Below are 21235 nucleotides of genomic sequence, written 5' to 3'. Positions count from 1 at the left end.
CTCTCAATACCCCAAACATTCTTTCCCTATCAGAAACCTGGCTTAAGCCATATATCTCAGACAGTGAAATACTCCCACCTGGCTAGAACATCTTCAGATCTGACAGACCTGTAAAAAAGGAGGTGGTGCAGCCATCCTCTACTCTAACAACCTTAATATCTCTCCTTATACCTACTCTATTGCTAACTTCCTCCTTGCTGAACTCATCATTCTCAACTGCCATCTGAACCCACATAAAACACTTGTTTTAGCTTCCATCTATATTCTTCCTGGAAACAATCTTCCCATTCTTGAAAACATCCTACCCTGGTTCTCCCTCAATATACCACATGAGACACTTATCCTCGGTGATGTCAACATAGACTGGTCCAAACTCTATACTGACTCTCCCCAACTCAGCAACCACCTTCATGGGTTCCACCAACTTAATTCATTACCCACTCGATTCCATAAAAATTCAACTTCCAGCTCCATAATTGAGTGGTTCCTAACCAATACCCCCCACCACTACCACAATCCCACTACCTCACCTAATTCCCTCAGTGATCATCTCCCTATCTCCATCCTTAGACACAACCACCATACTCCCAAACCCCACCTCATCAATGTATTTTCAACTCTTCCCACTTCAGCTCTATTCCACACAACACAAATTGGTCCATCCTTAAACAGCTCCCCCTAAATGATGCTGTCAGCACTTTCAATAACATCTTCTTAAGTACCCTAGACTCCCTAGCTCCATCTAGGAAGATCAGAGTAAAATCAAATCATGCTCCCTGGCTCTCCACAGAGACTAAGTCCCTTATGAAACAAAGAGACAACACTTGGAAAGCTTGGATTAAAACTAAACAACCACCTCTTCTTCTCAAATATAGACAATTGAGGAACCTTGCTAAAGAACTTAATACCAATGACAAAAAGTCATACTACAGTTCTGCCCAGCTCAACAATAAATCCAATCCTTGCAGATTTTTGTCAACTCTCAACAACATTCTCTATCCTGGAAGTCTCACTAATCCCTCACCATACCCTAACTCTTCCCCTATAGAAACTGCCACTCTCTTAAACAAACACTTCATCTCTTCCATCCAAAATTTCATAACCACTAGTCCTAACTCAAATTCTATACCTGCCCCTCCTAGTCTAACTAGCACAACTTAATTCTCCTTTCAGCCTGTTCCCACTACCTATATCAAATCTCTATTACTTAAACTAAAACCATGCTCTCCCTCCACTGACAAATTACCTCCTACATTCCTCAAACTTGCTGCTGACTCTATTGCCTATCCTGTATCTATACTAATAAACAGATCCATTATTGAATCTACTGTCCCCACCCTCTGGAAATCCTTCTTTACTATCTCTCTTCATAAAGGTGGAAATTCCACTAAACCTTCTAACTACTGTCCTATTGCTATTCTGTCCCCCCTCTCTAAGATACTAGAGAAATGTGTCCACTCTCAGCTTCTTAAACACCTCCTTGACCATAACTTGCTTACTCCTACCCAACACAGATTTTGTCCACACCACAGCACCACCACTGCCCTCCTCTCCTTTACACACACCATTGCAGAGACCCTAGACAACAATAAACTCATTACTTGTCTCTTCCTAGATCTCACCAAAGCTTTTGATACTGTCTCTCATCCTTTACTATTATCCAGACTTCTTAGCCTACACCTATCCCCCTCATCACTAGCTTGGTTCAATGATTACTTATCTGCCAGGGAACTATCTGTTAAATGGCTGTCAACCTCTTCCCCTTTTCTTCCCATCTCTACTGGTGTTCCTTAAGGCTCCATCTTAGGACCCCTTTTGTTTAACATCTTCACCAATGATCTTTTCTCCTCTTGTAAAGATTTTCTCTCATTCAATATGCAGACGACTCCACACTTATCTATATCTCTAATAACATTTCTGAACTACATTCCCTAACCCAAGCCTTACTATCCACAGAACAATGGCTTTCTCAAAACCTACTGATCCTTAATCCAAAAAAATACTAAACTCCTACTTTTCCTTCCTTGTTCTTATTCTCACCATAAAACCTCCTTTGTTATTACATCTTCTAATAATACAACTATCCAACCTGACAACCATACCAAACTCCTAGGGGTCATCATCGATGATGAACTAAAGTTCAATCCACACATACACCAATGTATAAAAAGAACACACCAGAAATTAAGCCTGCTTTATCGGAACAAAAGATTCTTAACTCCTGATTCTAGACTTACTCTTGGACAGGCCCTCCTCCTCCCTACCCTCCTTTATGCCTCCTCAGTCCTTAACAATATTCAGGCCACCGCTCTTAATAAACTTCAAAAAACTTACCATAAAATAGCCAGATTCATTACTAACTCCCCATACAAATCACACCACTGCACTGCCTTAAACTCTCTCCAGTGGCTTGAACTTCCCCAACTAATGCTACTTTATCAATTTCACATGCTTCACTCTATCCTTTATAAACCCTCCTCCTGTCCATCTCTCTCTGCCTTAGTCTCTATCTACACTCCATCCCGAACCCTCTGTACTTCTAATCAACAACTACTTGATATTTACCACCCAACAAAGTCCATAGGCAAACTACTTTATAAACACTCTGTCATTCATGCCTGGAACAGACTTCCCCTTGACTTACGTATAATTCCACACAACATCCACTTTAAAACTAAACTAAAAACATATTTTCTCAATTCCAGGACCTACCCTTGTAATGACCCCACTTAATCCCCCCCACACTCTCCCTTATTAAGGACCTCACCCAGTCTCCCCTTTCACTTCTCATAAGGTATTTACACACCCTTCCTTATCAAGGACCCCACTTAGTCCCCTCTTTCACTTCTCATAAGGTATTTACATAATTCCACAGAGACTGCAGAATTATATATTTACTTTGTTTTACTGCTCTACCCAATGCATTATCTCACTGAAAAATGATGTTTCTTAATGTCTTTTTTGGCTCCTTATCCATACTTGGAACTTTAACTTTGTATGTACCTAACAAATGTTAAAACGTTTGCTCTGTATAATTGTTTCTCACCACATTATTTTTTGTATTAATATGTTACTCTGTAATAGAAATGTATTGTTGGAGCTTTTCTCCTCGGGTCTCCATTGAAAATGGGCCACAAGCCCAGTTGGACTAACCCGGTTAACAAACATCAGTAAATAATAATAAATAAATGATAATACACAGCCTTTAGGAGAGCCCCATCCAACTGGAGACAACAGTATGCCTGTAATTGGGCACACTGGTGTCAGGGACATTCTTGCATAATATGCAGGATAACTATGATATGTCCAGACTGTTGCATCTTATATAAGCGACATTCTTGTATAATATGCAGGATAACTATGATATGTCCAGACTGTTGCATCTTATATAAGCGACATTCTTGCATAATATGCAGGATAACTATGATATGTCCAGACTGTTGCATCTTATATAATCATCACCATTACATGTGACCAGCCAGCAAACCATATCATTTAGGAATGTCAGCTGAATTTCATGCAGACACGGAAACCTTTTATGGTATAGATTGCCTCCTAAGAGCCCTTGGTACAACTGCCACAGTAGATAATGGAGTTTGCATATACATCAGGCGAAAAGGATGGCATTCTGTGAACTGCCATGTTATGTACTCAGCTGTTGATAACTGTGTCATAATCAACATCTGCCACCTGATAACCAACACAATGCACACATCATGAAAATGCTCATTGTCTGTACTTATTTATTTGATTTTATGTGGAAAATCTGTCAGGGCCATGCAAGACACCTTTTCAGTGGAGGCTCAGTGAGAAAGATTCAATAAAGAAGAGAAAAAAAATCATTACAATATGTAGGTTAACTTTTAAGCATTTTGTGGCAGATATTTGTCAATGTGATACAAGAAGATTATTCAAGGATTTCGATAGGTAGGTGGAAGGTAAGGAGCCATCAAAAGTGTTGTGTTATCTTAGGGTTGTAGCAAGGGAGGCACCTTTGGAGTGGAGAGGTCTAGATGGAGTTTAGCATTGCATAAAGGATTTAATGGCTAGGCATTGTCTGGGTATTAGAAGATATTGTTTGCAACCTTTAGATGAGAGTAAGACAAAATTAGGGAATTTCATCCAGTCTAACTTCTTTGAGGCCAAGCAGTTGTGTGAATTACTTTTTATTTTTTTCTTGTGGCAAAGTTAGCCATTTTGTTCTAACATTTTTCAATTCATTCAATTAAAATGAGCAAATGTTTATGACAATAAAGAGATGTTGGAAGGAAAGGATGCATTCTGCTACTACACTGACAGATGGAAAGGTGTAAGACAGGCACTTTTATTTCTTTGGAGGTGATAGTGTCTACCCATTCTTACCATGCCTTAACATGCCCACCTGCAACCCACATACCGCAGTCAAGGTTGTATTCAGGGATGTTCACTTCAGTGTAAATAAGCACAATGTAATAACAGCCACACATGGTGCCGATCACTCCTGCAAGGGTTAGCTAAAGAGCTGCCATAAACATCAGAGATACAGGAATTAGAACATAAATAGGATGAAAAAGGTGGCAATAAAGAAGATTCTAGGAGGAACAACATTTGTAAGTAAAAGATAGGCGTGCATTGTATATATAAATACTAGTAAAGTTTCAATAGCTGGGCAGTAGACTATATACTATGACTGACTACACATACAGGCAGTACTTAAATTACCTTGATGCATGCAGCAACAGTGTTGCATTCACATGACAGAAGCAAGGTATGATCGCCAGTGCATATCCTTTGTTATGCATCGAACATCACCACTTTCTGTATTAACACAAGTTATCATGGCACACAGGCATGTTCATCATCAGCAGCAGCAGCAACACCACCACCTCCCCAAGTAATTAAAGTACACAAGGACCAAGCAGATGAATAATCCAAGACTGGCAAAGTAGATACACCCTCAGCACTGCTTAGTGGTGCATCCCATCCTGCAGCTGCTGAAGCTGTACAAAATAATAAACGGCCATATCACCCTTATCCATGTGTGGGCCATTTGCACTGTTGTTGGAGGCTTGCTCTCATCAATCAGGAGTGGTATATTGTATTTACCTACAGGAGTGACATACAGATCTAGGAGGATCAGCCATATATTGTTGTGACAGGGAGCATCAGAACAACCTCCACAATAGCTATACCATTCCCAAAGTTTGAAGTTGGTGTCATCAAGATGTCTGTTCATGTGACACCATTGCAATGACCAAACACATATAACAACCATGCATCCATCCACAATCCGTTTTTTCCCTTTTTTTGTGCACATGGGGTTGGGGTGCCATTTCAACAGTAATAATCATCTAGAGCCACGGTTTACACTGCCAGGTGACTAGCCTACTACTGTAGTTCATTCACCCCAGACACCCGTGCACACACACACACTCACCCCTATGGCTAATTTAGAGTATCCATGACAACATCCAATATAAATGACACTACAAAAGAAGGATGAAAAACAGACTGTTGCATAGGTAAATCATAAAACCCAGGCAGCTCACTGAACCTGTCAGTGCCAATAGCCACAGGTAACTCTCCAGCAGCCATCACATGGGTTTCTGATCCTGGTTGTTGCTCTGTGATGATGACTAAATAGAGAAGTGCCATTTATTTGTCTATCTATCAATTTATCCATCATCTATATCTGTTTATTTAATTATTTATTCATTCATTTGTTTCCTCGGTGACTCATTAAATGGGAGAATTGGCTAGTACAAAGACCCTTTTCACCAATTTCTCTGGCTCAGGGTAGGAAGGTTGAGCCATTACAGTCAGTGGACTGAATATAATAATAAAGTAATGATAAATATGATGATTGTAACAATAGTTATATATGATAGTGTTACAGTCATATTTACAATTTTCATATTTACACATGCAGTCTGAGGATATTAATATCTGTTAATCATCATATTTATAATATGATATTGAAATGTGAAGAAAGTTTAACAGAAGAAAGTCAGCATCTGCATTCAAATGTTCAATGATAGTATTTACAAAAGCAGTACTGTGAACTCTTCAGTTCAGGTTACAATATGGTATTTGCATGGCCTTGGTGATGTCTATTAGGCTGCGCTTGAGTTAAACCTCTCATGTACAACAACAGTAGTCATATGTGCTGAAAAAGATGGTCAACCAAACTTTTACATAAACAACAGTTACTCTTGTTCCTGATGTGTGTTGACAGGAGATTACAGCTGGTTGGAGCTTCTTTGCAGAAGCACTTTTCCATAATTTTCAAGCCAGAGTTTGGTTTATGAACTGTCAGGACATTGTTGCATGATTACATAAGGGTTCTTAGTTCTGAGTAACAGCATGTGGACTAAGGGTGGGCAGTAGTCCTGTTGAAGTAGCTTAAATGCAAGACAGTAGAGGTGAGGTATGTACTGTGCAGTAACTTGCAGCCAGTGAGCTTTCTTTAACTGCATGCAGTGGTGCTTGGAGTCCATGTGCCATGATGAGCCACAATCATGGGGCACCCTGAGCAGCCTCATTAGTAATGCTAATGCCAAAATCTGACAATGTCACCCCTACCTTCATAGTACAGGACACATCATTTGCCCTAGCTGTCACTGACTGTGGCAGACTTGTGGGTGCAGACATTTCAGATGTGCACACAGGCACTGCACATAGGCACTGCATATCTGAAGTGCACATGTGCACATAGACACTGCAGCTGTAGACACCAAGTGTGCAGCTGTACTTGATCCAGCCATCAAACCATTTACAGAGGGAAACTTCTGCACTATCTGAATCTGGAAAACATAAACATTATAAGCATTACATAGATATTATTTAAAATGCACAAGGCTATGAAATACCCATAATCTACCAACCTGCTAAATACACATGTACTTATATCAGTCTGCATGCAAGACTGACCTGTAAAACATATACATGTAGTTTGAAAAATATCATATAGCAACTCATATGCAACCAGTGATAAAACGTAGCCAATCATAACATGCATCTTGCTGCCGCTTCTTCAGGTGGTGAGTTTAGAGACATGTCTCTTTTATTTCAGCTGGCTCAAAGATGTGCTTGACACATATCAAAATGTATAGTAAATATGTGGTACAAAATATACTGCTGGAATGCAAGCTACCTGGTTTTGCAGATGGAAAAATAACATTACTGCAATAATTTGGGATGGAGTAGCTAATTCTGTGTTTCCAGCCCTTATGATCCTTCTCTTAGCTGCCCAGTGCAACATTTCTCCAGTACAACAAATGTCTCCCCTTTATTGTTGCCCTGAACCTCTTTAGTTCCATCCTAAGTGCCAACACTGCTCATCAAGGGGATGCAGAGGACTGATCCTCTTTCTATTGCCAACTTTATTGCAGATGATATCCTCAGGCAGTGTAAGGACTTCTTCAAGTTCACTAAAAATGAACTACTTAACCCAAGAGATTCTTTCTGTGAGAGGTGTAAATAATTAAACTGGAGATGTCCCTCTCTTAACCTGCACACAAGAAATGCTGCTGCATACAAATAGGTTTATAGTACTAGCAAAGGACATGAGGTACATGGGTGATTGTTAGTACCTGCACTCAGATGTGACTAAGAATGCTTCTAGAACTAAGAGTTCAAGGAATGGACAAGGTAAGACAAATCCATCAGTCATACCCAGAACAGGCAAGGAAGATGGCATTCCAGTGGGAAATGCCTCAATCACAGAAGATTATTGCAAATGCTGACTTAGTCACAGATTAAAGCACATACATCACGCAGACCTTGCTCTGGCACCGAGTGGCCTAATGGTTAAGGTGTTTACCTTACAAAAACAAGGTACAGGGTTTGAGTCTCACAAGGGATAATTGGCTAGGCTTAAAATGGCTTGCAAGGGCAATTAGCCTAGTACTAATCTATGAACCTAAATCAAAAAAGAAGGGCAGTCAGTGGAAGCATCCTTCTGATTACATTCAAAGTTGAATCTTGGTCCTACATTTAAACTTAACTTCAATTCTAGCAACTGTGGAACACATTATATAGAGAACACATTATATGACAAATAACTGTAAGAAAAAAGTGACAGTGGCCTTACTGTCTAACCTGACTTTCACAAAATCAACTGATAATGTCAAACATTAACATCGGAAACAAATAAATATGAGCTTGTGATTCTAAATACAAGGGAAATTATCTTTGTTTCTATAAATAGCATGAAAAAATAATGCATAGACATTATAAATCCCTGACAAAGCATAATACCAAACTTATTTTAAGTAACAACTTGTCTTCTGACTGTCTGAATGATTAGACCTTCACTAAGGAGCACTTTCGAACTTGTAGCTGTCTGACTTCTGTGTTAGTACTGGAACTGAACATATGTGGGAAGGTCTAAAGTTATATACCATACACTTTGTTTTTGACAGAGTTCACATAAATTTTCCACTCAGAACAATTTTCATTGATAAAAGTGAGATACATTTTTAAAGAACCCAGCATCTGGAACTCCACTTTACCTGGCACATACCATGAAATTGAAGCACTAGTCCAAGTGAATAATTACAATGCAAGGAGGATTGGACATTCTTAATTGGCTCCAGGAATGTTTGTGAATGTGTGTGTGTGTGTGTGTGTGTGTGTGTGTGTGTGTGTGTGTGTGTGTGTGTGTGTGTGTGTGTGTGTGTGTGTGTGTGTGTGTGTGTGTGTGTGTGTGTGTGTGTGTATGGGTGCATGTGCGTACGAGCATGTATATGTGTGTGTGTGTGTGTGTGTGTGTGTGTGTGTGTGTGTGTGTGTGTGTGTGTGTGTGTGTGTGTGTGTGTGTGTGTGTATGTGTGCGTGTGTGCATGTGCATACGAGCATGTATGTGTGTGTGTGTGTGTGTGTGTGTGTGTGTGTGTGTGTGTGTGTGTGTGTGTGTGTGTATACGTGCATGTGTGCATGTGTGTATGTGTGTGGATGCATATGCATGTTCAGATGAGTGAGAGCAGCAGGGATAGCCACCAGGTGGTGTGAACATTTGCTGTAGGTAATGGCTACATTTGATGTGACATCCTGAATCCATGTATAAAATGGGAAAAAAGGGGATGACGTCAATGCTGATGCTGTCCCTCCCTCAATCAGTAGCAAGCACTGAGCTTAACACTGTCTGACTCCCACCCACACCTATGCAATCGCCACATACTGTAAACACAAAACTGTTTTATGTTACAAAATCTCTGCTCAAGCCTCCTAGATCTATGCATCAACTTAAACCCTTAGATCTACTTCCTGTATACTACCCACCATCAACAGATCTAAACCAACATACAGCATCTGACACTGCAATAAACACAGTATAAGGGGGTCACACAACCAGCATATAGAAGCCCTTAAGACATCAGGACCAATCTCTTTCATCTGGCAATGTCCTGGTGACTGCATAGTTTGACAAACAGATGCTGTACTCATCAGGCTGAGAAAAGACAGAAGGACAGTTATCTGTCTCTCATGCACTGGCATCCACAGTGTTATTAGTACTCTCAAGTTATTTCACCCTAGGATCACATATCATCTGATCATTGTGCACATGGAAGTGAATGATGTGAGATGCACCTCCTTGGAATATATAAGGAGGGACATGACACAGCTCAAAGCATATGCATAGGAAATGGCTGTGAAACTAAGACTGAGCTTTATCCTACTAATATCAAGAATGATGCCCCACTGCAAACAAAAGATAATTGACTTTAATTATTGTCTTAGCTACTGGTGTCATTTGAACAAAATCCAATATATATCAGCCTGTGATGAAATGGCTGACAACCCTGTCTGCTTTGCTAGAGATGGTCTGCATCTCTCTCTCTGTCCTCATGATATTTATATATTAGTCAAGACATTTTCCTACCCCACAGTGCCCTTTTTTTAAGTAAGGTCATTCTCCTCAAATTACCTACATAGCCAATCAAAATCAAAATAAAAAAATGTTATGTTGTCACTGCTAAATGTTAGACGCCTTAACAAACATTACACTCCTTACAGACATTTCCAACCCTGGAAAATATAGACGTATGCATAGCTACTGCAACATGGTTTCATAGTAGTGGAATTACCCCCACAGAGCAGGGGTGTAATGCCTACTACTCCTAACACCCAACAACAAATTGGAAGGTAAAGCTGGAGGGTGTAAGTGAAATGTATTTATATGTGTTCTGAGGAAGTATTTTGCGTTCAGACTCTTAATACATGACAATGACCTTGAACTCATCCACATCCTTCTCATTATCAACAAAACCCAGTATCACATTCCAGCATCTATCTCACACCCTACGAACCTGGCGAACCACGAAGAGTATCTAAACAAAGCAACATTCCTCACAATACAGCCTAGCACTATCCTCTTGGATGACTTTAACTGCTCTCCCATTAATTAGGGAACATATACGACTGCAAAATAAGCATGCGCAAAGATTTCTGGACTTCATTAATGTCAACTGCTTAGAATAAATAGTCTAAATTTCAATTAGGGGCTCAAAAATATAAGACCTGGTTATCATCAACCTAAACCCCCTATGTTCAGCATGAATAGTTAATAAATCACTGGTCAAATCTGACTACTGTGCAGTAAACCTTACCTTAAGTGTAAGACCCAGGTTACCTCATATTACCTCCATCTGCAGAGACTACTTCCAGGTAAATCTTCTCCAACTAACTGATGACTTAATGACATTCAAACACCATTCTTACATGATAATCCTATATCACAGCTGGTCATATTCATAGATAAGTTCTATGCCTGTCTCAAGAGTTGCACTGAGGTCTTGGTTCTCTTTAAACATAAATACAGTGCCAAATTTAAGAGCAAACCCATTTGATGAAACCTCATTATTAATAAACTATACAATAAGTGGAAGATACTCACAGCCCATAAAAACAAAATTAACTCCCCATCAGCAAGAGAACTCAAAAATATCAACAGAGAACTTAGAAACAAAATCAAACCCTCTAAAAGTAAGTACAAATTGAGAAACACCACCTACATTAAGGATAACCACAAAGACTTCTTCAACTGTGTTGGAAACCTGAGAAGTAATACCCAACAATGCTCTGAGTGAATAAAACATAACACCACAAACACATCTGCCATGGCCAAAGAAGTAATACCTAACAATGCTCTCATTGGATACAAAATAACACCACATACACATCTGCCGTGGCCATAGCAAACATTTTAGCTCAAATTTACTCTCCTAGCTCCACCTAATGACCTGCGGCATATTAGTGTGCCTGTGCAACCCCCTGATCACCTTTGTGCAAGTCCTAGGTACACTCTCCAATGTTAAGAACCCTGCTATGACCTGCAGCATATTACTGTGCCTGTGCAACCCCCTGATCACCTATGTGCAAGTCCTAGGTACACTCTTCAAAGTTAAGAACACTGCTATGACCTGCAGCATATTAGTATGCCTGTGTCACCCCCTGATCACCTATGTGCAAGTCCTAGGTACACTCTCCAAAGTTAAGAACACTGCTATGACCTGCAGCATATTAGTATGCCTGTGCCACTCCCTGATCACCTATGTGCAAGTCCTAGGTACACTCTCCAAAGTTAAGAACACTGCTATGACCTGCAGCATATTAGTATGCCTGTACCATCCCCTGATCACCTATGTGCACGTCCTAGGTACACTCTCCAAAGTTAAGAACCCTGCCTCCATGGACATGGATAATGTTCCAGGCTGACTGATTCTCAGCACAAAATATTGTCTGGCTGATTCATTATTAAGTCTATTCAATCACAACCTTTCCACTATATTCATGCCAGAGGAATGGTGGACTTGGACTACTGTAATCATCCCATTTCTCAAAAGGAGACCCACTATAGATCCAAGAAACATGACCCAATTTGACAGACCACAGAATTTCATTACTTAGATAATAAGGAGCATGCCCAGTTTGAGCTTCCCTGACCAACTTAAAGCACTCTTAATGTTTTCTGTGTCTTAATGATTTTAGACAAGAGACCTCTGCCTAGCCTGTAGAGCCTCAAAGAACCTGTTGCTATGCAACCTTCTTCACATCCACAAAACTAATAATACATCCACTCAAGAGATCTAACTTCCACCACAATATGAACAGGACCAGCTGGTGTGATAGATATCTATCTCACAGAGTTCCTGTTTTATGGAAAATTAAATCTGTTATTGCTCCCACGTGTATTTGCAAAGAAGTGATAAGGCTTGATGAAATCTTTGTGTGTATATATATATATATATATATATATATATATATATATATATCTATATATATTTGTGTGTGTGTGTGTGTGTGTGTGTGTGCGTGTGTGTATGTATATATACATACATACACACACACACACACACACACACGTAAATATGTATATGGATTCACTTCAGAAGCTCGAAATACTGAAATATCGAATTTCAGTATCTCAAGCCCAGAAAGTCGAATCCTGAGAACAGCGAAAGTTCAGAAGCGCGAAATTCAAAACCTTGAATACCGGCGGTTTTGAATTTCGCGCTTCTGAGCTTTCACTGTGGTTATGTATTCAGGTAAGTGTGTGTGTGTGTGTTAAGGGTTTTGGGTAGGGGCTGTGGTGTGTGTCAGTGTGTTTTGTTGCTGTGATGTGTGTGTGCGAGGAGAATGTAGCTTGTGTGGTGGTGTTTTGTGTGTGTTTGTATGTAGTGCAACCTCAGAGTGAGAATATTTAAGTAGGGGGTTGTGGGGGGCAGGGGGGCTTGCCCCCCTGCTTTCATGTAATAGAGAGGTTATGTGTGTGTGTGGGGAGAATGGTGTGTATGTGTCTGTGCAGCAGTACCGTGAAATTCAAAATCTCCGGTGTTCGAGATTTTGAATTTCGCTGTTTTGAGTTTTCGTGGTTTTGTGGATTCGACTTTCTGGGCTCGAGATACTGAAATTCGATATTTCAATATTTCGAGCTTCTGAAGTGAATCCATATATATATATATATATATATATATATATATATATATATATATATATATATATATATAGATAGATAGATAGATATAGATATATATAGATACATATATATATACATATATATATATATATATATATATATATATATATATATATATAGATATATATATATATATATATATATATATATATATATATATATATATATATATATATATATATATATATATATACACTATGTTGAGCAACAAGCCAGCTTTTACACTTCCTTCTTTTACCTGTATAAACAAGCTGTTCAACTCTTTAGTCATCAGAGTGGTATTATCTTCATCAGAGCCATAACTATAGTGGGGTAAATGGGTCAACTGCCCTAGATTTAAGTTGTTTGGGGGTATGATTAGTAAGTGCCAATAGTTTGAAGTATGGTATAGTATCACTTTATGACACCACAAGGGTAAAATAGTTTCATAAATGAATGCTGGTATGGCATTTGCAGCCATAGCTGAAGCTATGTACAAGATGCTTGTTGCATTTGTAACAAGTAGTTTGTTTTACAGTTTCATAGGTTCATAGGCAAATACTAGACTGCAAGTCTACAAACCATTACTAGCCTAGACAATGATTAGATGTCAGAATTCAACTCTATTCTTTGTATTTGTGAGGCAAGGACCTTAACCATTATTTCAACCCCCCCCCCCCACCACAGTGCAGCAGATATTTTTTTCTCATCATTCAATTGTGGCTTAGTAACAATTCAAAAATGGGTTATGAATGCATTGATAAATAAAAATGAGGCTCATTTTAATGGAATGTTTATTAAATTTTCTATTTCCAGATGTAGTGCGGTTGTGGCAATGAAGTCATGAGAGTTTGTACAAGCAACTCAGAGTAATGCAAATGTCCAATGACAAACCTATAGTTTGTATAGTGTACAATCTTCCCAATCAGTATTTGTCTAAAGTAAATGCCTACATCATGATTCTCGCCCCATGTATAAATATCATCCACATATGTCTGACTTGTCCTGTTTACCCTTTTTAGTGTGCATCCCTCCCTCAAGTTTTAATCTACCTATTAATCATATTCTTGGTGGTTGTATCCTTATCATTTACCTAGTCTTGCTTATATGTTTATTAAAGAAAAGGGGTTTGCTACCCCAAAGTCTATACAGCTATGCTTATGTTTTGTTTCATTTTACATTTGTCAACTGGTTAAGTACACTGTTCTGAAGGCCCTCAGGAACAATCTGAGCCCAGTGAGCAAAAGGCAGTTGTTACAGTATAAAATAAGCAACAGCTGTTTAGAGTAACACAATCTCTAGCAACAAGAAAGACGATTTTTACAAACAAATTAAAAAATAAATTAAGAAATCAGATGTTATGTATTCTGACAGATGACAAACAATGTATAATTTCTCTAGCTTGGTTCCATTGTAGCATTATACCATATGTCCCCCTTTACATATGTCATGGTTCATGCTTTGTATTATCCCAGATTCCTTATTTTTCTCTCAGTTGTGTGTTTGGTTGGGTATGCCCCCTTGTACTTCACCCATAGCCTAACTTATTACATTTTGATAAGTGTAGTTCTCTCAAGTACATGTTTATAGAGACCCACATGTCATTATCTGAGTACAAAACTTTGAGGATGTTGTACACTTCATGGATATCAGGCCTCATTCATCACATCCTGGTTGTAAACAACACATGACATTATATGTTATTACTATGACATTACTTCTATACGTGTCACCCAAGAATACTTTGAAATAGTACTATTTTCTGGCTGAGACTAACACTCCTGTCATTGTGTAGTACACGTCACATGTCATGACGCTTCTACATCTGTGTGACGTTTGCACCCAAGTTCTTAAATGTTGTCTACATACATGAGCTAGCTACATTAGTCTCTGTAGAGTCTGTACCTATGTATTCTGATTTTACAGGATCATGTGGAATTGCTGCAAAAAACAGGCTGAAAGTATGAATAAAGGGAAAAAGTATATACTAAGGGCAGGATTCACGAATCCTCCGTGTAAGACTTAATAAGTCTTACACAGAGGCTGCAGTTGAACAGTATGACATCAGCGAACCATGAATATTCATGAGGGCACGCTGACTCATCCGTAACTCTTACACAGACTGAGTATGAAAGCAGGGGCGTGTCCGACTGCTGAGCAGTCTAAATGGTCATGCCCCTGCAAGTTGTTACAAAGCACAATGTCAGCACACAAGAGCAAGGTCGCTCAAATGTACTTGCACCCAACAGCACACTCCCTGACCCTGGAAACCCCAATCAAAGTTATAAAACGTAAAATATTAATTTTTCATTTTTAATCCACAATATAGCTGCCTGCATACCTCTGAACCTGTTAGAATAAGAAATCTGGACAAAGCCATTAAAATTGTGACAGTGAATAGCATATAAGAACTAATTATTCAACTTTTGCCAAGTAACCATAGTGTAATGGTAGAGAGTTAGCCCAAAGAGTAGGCATTCAAGGTTTGAGTCTCACCACTGCCCTTCTTATTTATGTTCCAAATCAGTATATGAAATAATACCTGACATATATGATTAAAATATTATAAAAAGCAGTGAAATGGCCAATTTATTATTGAAGAAAATATATATTTTAAAGGCTCCAGATTTAAGCAGTGCTTTACCCAGCTAAATAGGGTTGCCCAAAGTTTAGCAGCGCTTTATCCAGTGCAATGTGTATGTGCGGATGTGCGCGCTGTGCCAACCAGGGCACTGTAGGGACACATATCCTACACAAGGGTGTCATACAGACAGATGCCTGTCATCTGATACATGCTGTATAGCAGTAAGCCGACTATGGCATAGTCATCCACATGTACTATACTTACTATCCCATCAGTACCACATAGGTGGTAGCCCTCAACACGCATGTTGGGTACCAATGTGTACATACAGCCTCATGTTATGTCATGTGTCCCTTGGTATCACCATATCCATAGGTATTGTGGAGTTCCAAGGCGTGTCACATGAGACATTAGAGGCCTGGATGCATATCCACAAGGCGGTTGTACACCTATAAAGACTGTCTACTATTGTCAGTCATTGTTGTGTATGAACATGTCTGACATATACCCCAGGCATATACCCTCACTCACACTACTGTTAAATAACTGTCATGGGTGTGTGTGGCACAGATGACCCTGGCCACAGATCACGACAGTGGATGGCCCTGTCACATACATACATATGTGACCTACGATCTGAGAAACAGCGGCACAACCTGTCAATGGCAACAAATGTATTCATGCAGTATGCAGGCTTCACATCTATGTACTGATTAAGGGAACATGTGCACATATATATTTGCCACGCAGATACCTGATGTGTGCAATGCACTTACTGTTGTAATCATAATATGTCATAACATAACTCACAATGCATTGTCCAAGAGTGACACACACAGAGTCAGCACTTACAGGATTCAAACCTCTGCCTAAGTATGTTATGACACTAGAGAGAGACACATTAGCACAGCTTGCTATTTGCTTTAGTGGGTGGCTTCCTTTCTCCGTCTGTATTTCTAGGGTGGTGACATCATCAGTCTTTCCAAAGAGGAATATACATCTTTAGTGTGTTTTCCCAGTCTTCAAAAAGGCCACTCCTTTCAAACAGAATTGCACACACAGTCAGCACTTACAGGATTCAAACCCCTATCTGCATATATTATACTACTATAGAGACATGCATTAACATGGCACGCTATATGCTTTAGTGGGCATTTTTCTACACCTGCTATACTTGTAGGATGCTGACATCACCAGACTTTCCAAAGAAGAATGTAACTCCTTCATTGTGTCTACAGTAAGGCCACTCCTCTCAAAGGATGTGATACACATACACAACACCCCCCTAACACACACACACATTCAGCATTTAAACCCCTACCTACATATGTTATGATACTACAGAAACAGACATTAACATGGCACCCTATATGCTTTACTGGTCATTTGTTTCCACCTGCTATACTTGTAGGATGCTGACATCACCAGACTTTCCAAAGAAGAATGTAGCTCCTTCATTGTGTCTACAAAAAGGCCACTCCTCTCAAAGGATGCGACACACATACACAACACCCCCCCCATACACATTTAGTATTTGCAGGTTTCAACCCCCTATTTAACTGTGCTATGATACAACAGAGACAGGCATTAACACAGCACACTATATGCTTTAGTGGGCATTTGTCTCCACCTGCTGTACTTGTAGGATGCTGACATCACCAGACTTTCCAAAGAAGAATGTAGCTCCTTCATTGTGTCTACAGTCTACAAAAAGGCCACTCCTCTCAAAGGATGTGACACACATATACACCATTTGCAGGTTTCAAACCCCTACCTAACTATGTTATGATACTACAAAGACAGGCATTAATACAGCACACTATATGCTTTACTGGGTGTTTCCTTTTCACCTGCCACATTTGTAGGTTGCAGATATCTTCTGACTAGTCATGATAATGTCTGCAGTAATTGCAGGAATGAGCCATGTGTGTTGGAAGGTGTCCAATAGCTCTGTGAGTCAGCTGGACAGGTGTATGGGTGATTGTATGTTTGGCCATGGGATATCTTCTGTGTCCCTGCTACACAGATGCACAATGGACTGTACATATATGGGCTATCTTGTGTGACCTACTTTTCACATGTACAGTATTCAACTTGGACATGTTGCACATGCCAGACACACTCTGTCTAGGTGTGTACATGCCCTAGGGCAGATAGCCTAGGATCAGACTCTGCACCTATGATAATGTTCAGGATTCACACCTGTTTATTGATGATACCCTTTGCAGGTGTTTATCGTCTTCATTTTACCCACTTTCTATGAACAACTTAGGTATCTGCAGCAAAGATGTGATTATGACAGGGTACGACTATATTGTATATGTGTCTATTGTCATATAGCTGTGTGCACAGGCCAGATTGCTGGATAGTGTGTGGTTCCTGGGTTGACACCTGTAACTGCCTGATAGGTATGGACCATTGCTATACTCTGACATGGCCTATGTGTGTGAGCATGCCCAGTGTAACCTTTCAGAATGTTGCTGACTGAGTTCCACTACCATAGTTGATTTATTCAACGTTTTACCTGTAGCTAAAAGGCTTGTAGTCTGCTCATCTGCAAAATAAAACACCCCTCTCAGTCTTGAGACCCAGACCTTGGACACACTAGACTGCATGAATTATTGCTAAGCCACAGCAGATATAAAATAATTTGATGTTGTAATAAATATATCATTCCTTACAATGAAGGAATGTAAAGGAATAATAGAAAGGCCATTAGACAAAGCCTGTTCTGTGAATCCTTAACAGCCAGTGTTGTGGAATTGCATTACATGACAGTGATAAGAGAAGCAGTCATTCTAGCAAACAATAATGTTACAGAGGCACTTTACAAACCACACACAGTATCAGGGCACTACAAACACTAGCATATCTGAGTGGGGCAGACGCCATAGCTCTTAAATATGTTCTATGCAAGTTCATGATTGTGCAATGTATGTTAGCTGTGTCAGTCTCACTCCCTCTAGAAAGTATTGCCGTCATGTATAGAGGTGGGGTATTACACAATGAATATTGATATTAATAACAGTAGACACTGCTTGCAACTGCAGCCACTAACATTTTTTTTGTCAGTTAAGCTTTTTAAGTTTTCACTTCTCTTAGTTAACTCCAGTGTTGCAGTGTCTCTTGACAGAAACATAATGGGCTGTTGTTTTCAGAGTTTTAGGTGCTGGGCTGGGCTGGGTTTGTGTACTGCCTGTGTGATTGCCTGATTCTGATTATTTCCACCTGCTAGCTCTGCTGACTCTCCCTGGTTAACTTCCTACTGTTTGTTGTGCTTCCTTTTCCCTTTCCATTCCCTCAGGGGGGCGGACACAGTGTGCACCTTCTATTTCTTGACTTTAGCTAGGATACCTACTGACACACCTCTTCCAGTGATGAGCAACTGACAGCTAACACATGCCACTCTGCTCCAATGAGATTAGCTTCTTTCACACATACCCCCCTCATGATGTCACCTATATCCTACTCTGTTACTCCCCTTATCCTAGTCTTACACTCCACTGACTGTGCTCATTTGCTATGTAGACTTGGGATTCACTATCCTTACATTCATTTGCATAGGATTGCCTACTAATGCATGGTTACATCTCTTAGACTCGGTTCCCCCCTAAGCAACCCCTACTTGGTAGCCATGTTGTCTTCAGCCTGCCATTGCCTTGCATTGTACATTACAAATTCACATAAAATCCACATTTGTGGATTTTTATTATTAGTTTTCTGGTTTTTAGAGCACAGCCCTTTAGTGCAACGTTGTGCTATGCTTAAACATCGGAAATCAGACAAAAAAAAATAATTTTTTTTTTTCATTTTGCATCAGGAAACATTGCCAATGGCCATATATTTGGCCACTGACATGCTTCCTCTACTGGATGCAACCTTTATTTTGAGCTGTCACGGCTCCGTTTTGCTATTTGCAGAACGGTACTCAGTTGTCAACTGAGTACATTTCTGCAGATAACACTACTCTTACTCGGACAGGTTCGGGTTTCCTGAATCTAAAATCTACCTCATTTGCATGCCTTTCAGCTGCAATTGAGGTAATTTGCATGTCCCGGCCCTGTCCGTGTAAGAGATGTGTTAGGAGCTCTCTTGCACACCCCTGCAGGCTGTTCCTGGATCGCTCGTCAGATATGATGGCTGCATGGAGTCTTACTCTACTCTTAGACTCCGTGCAAGCCATCGTGAATCCAGCCCTAAGTCTTGACATATTCCTCTTACGCAGAGATACAGTGATTGTAGAGGAAGCATATATAAATAACAGGGATAAGGTAGATGCAGCCACTAATTGGGTACAGAAGGTGAAGCCTCCTGCAAAAGTACTTTAATAACAGTACTGTGTTTTTTCAGGCTCATTTTTTCTTTTAGAATTGCACTTTAGTTTTCATATTTGTAAGACCCACAATGATAAGTTTCTCACCTTTGTTGGTGAGACTATTTTTATGTATGATTATGGCATTTATTTATCTTAATGCTTTTAAAGCTTTTTATTTTCAGCACTCCGCTAATCACATTATGTTTTGGCTCCCATTATCACTATTGGCCAGGTATCTGAGGGGATAGTGCATGCAAATTTGTGTTTTTGGCAGACATATTTGAACCTTGTATTAGATTTCCTTATCAACATATTGACTGTGAATTTTGCACACCTGGGCTTTTATTAATGTAATAACCTTATATCCTTATACATCCCTTTCACATTATGTGTATTCTGCCACAGATCATGAGCATGAGTCTACATACATGGATGTCTGCATGTCATGCATGGACCTATTATGAACTTTATAGGTTCATTATGCAAGGCAGGACATATTCTGAAACTGTCTTTAAGTGTATTACATGTATAATTCACTGCATTTATAGCACACTTTCTGTGCATATCTGACATGTATTAGACACATGCTCGGTGAGTGTGTTGAACATACCACATAGATATCTGTGATGTGCATTACACATATGTGTGGGGTCTATGTTAGTCATTAGTTAGATTTTTTTTTATTTTGCTCTTTGATATGGTATTTGATTATATTGCACCACCATGACACTTCTCATTACTGTTACTGCTGCTGTGTGATTCATGCTCCATCCTGTTCTTCTCCAGTTTGAGGTGCTTTATCTTTAGGTTGGTCAGCGTCCTGTGCACCTGAATACCCATTCTGCACATGGCTCTCTGCCTTTTAGATATTTCACCATGTTCACACAAGAATTATGATGATGCCTTTGACATGTGCAGTATTATTTGTCTGTAATACTCCATAGGTGTCTATAGTTTGACATCTGCAGCATTATTTGTAATACTCTATAGGTGTTTATAGTTTGCTAGGTCAGTGTGTTCCACCTATATAATGGAAGTGGCAGTGTGTACTGCAGCATTTATTGCATATTACAGTGCATGGGTCTCTTCTCCTAAATGCTCATATGTTTTGGCCTTTTATATGTAGTATCGCATGTTTCCTTAGTCTAGTCCATAACACATCATCCTGCTCGCCCGATTATACTCATCTTACCTTCTGCTATAAGCTGCCAAGTTATCCAAGGAATCCATGGTGATTTGTGTGTTGTGTGCTATCCACTGCACATTTTGGCTGCTGATATGTATAGTTTTCTGTGTCGTGTGTGACTGGCATGCCCTCCACAGGGCCCAGTAGCCGGAGGCACTATATTCCTGGGGATGTTACAACAGGTGTGTAGGGTTTGGTCTGCCATTGACTTGT

Source organism: Protopterus annectens, chromosome 7.part0 (assembly GCF_019279795.1).
Source record: "Protopterus annectens isolate FY-2018-M chromosome 7.part0, PAN1.0, whole genome shotgun sequence".
NCBI lineage: Eukaryota > Metazoa > Chordata > Ceratodontiformes > Protopteridae > Protopterus > Protopterus annectens.
The sequence above is the reverse complement of the archived record's forward strand: the minus strand, read 5'-3'. Positions refer to the sequence as shown.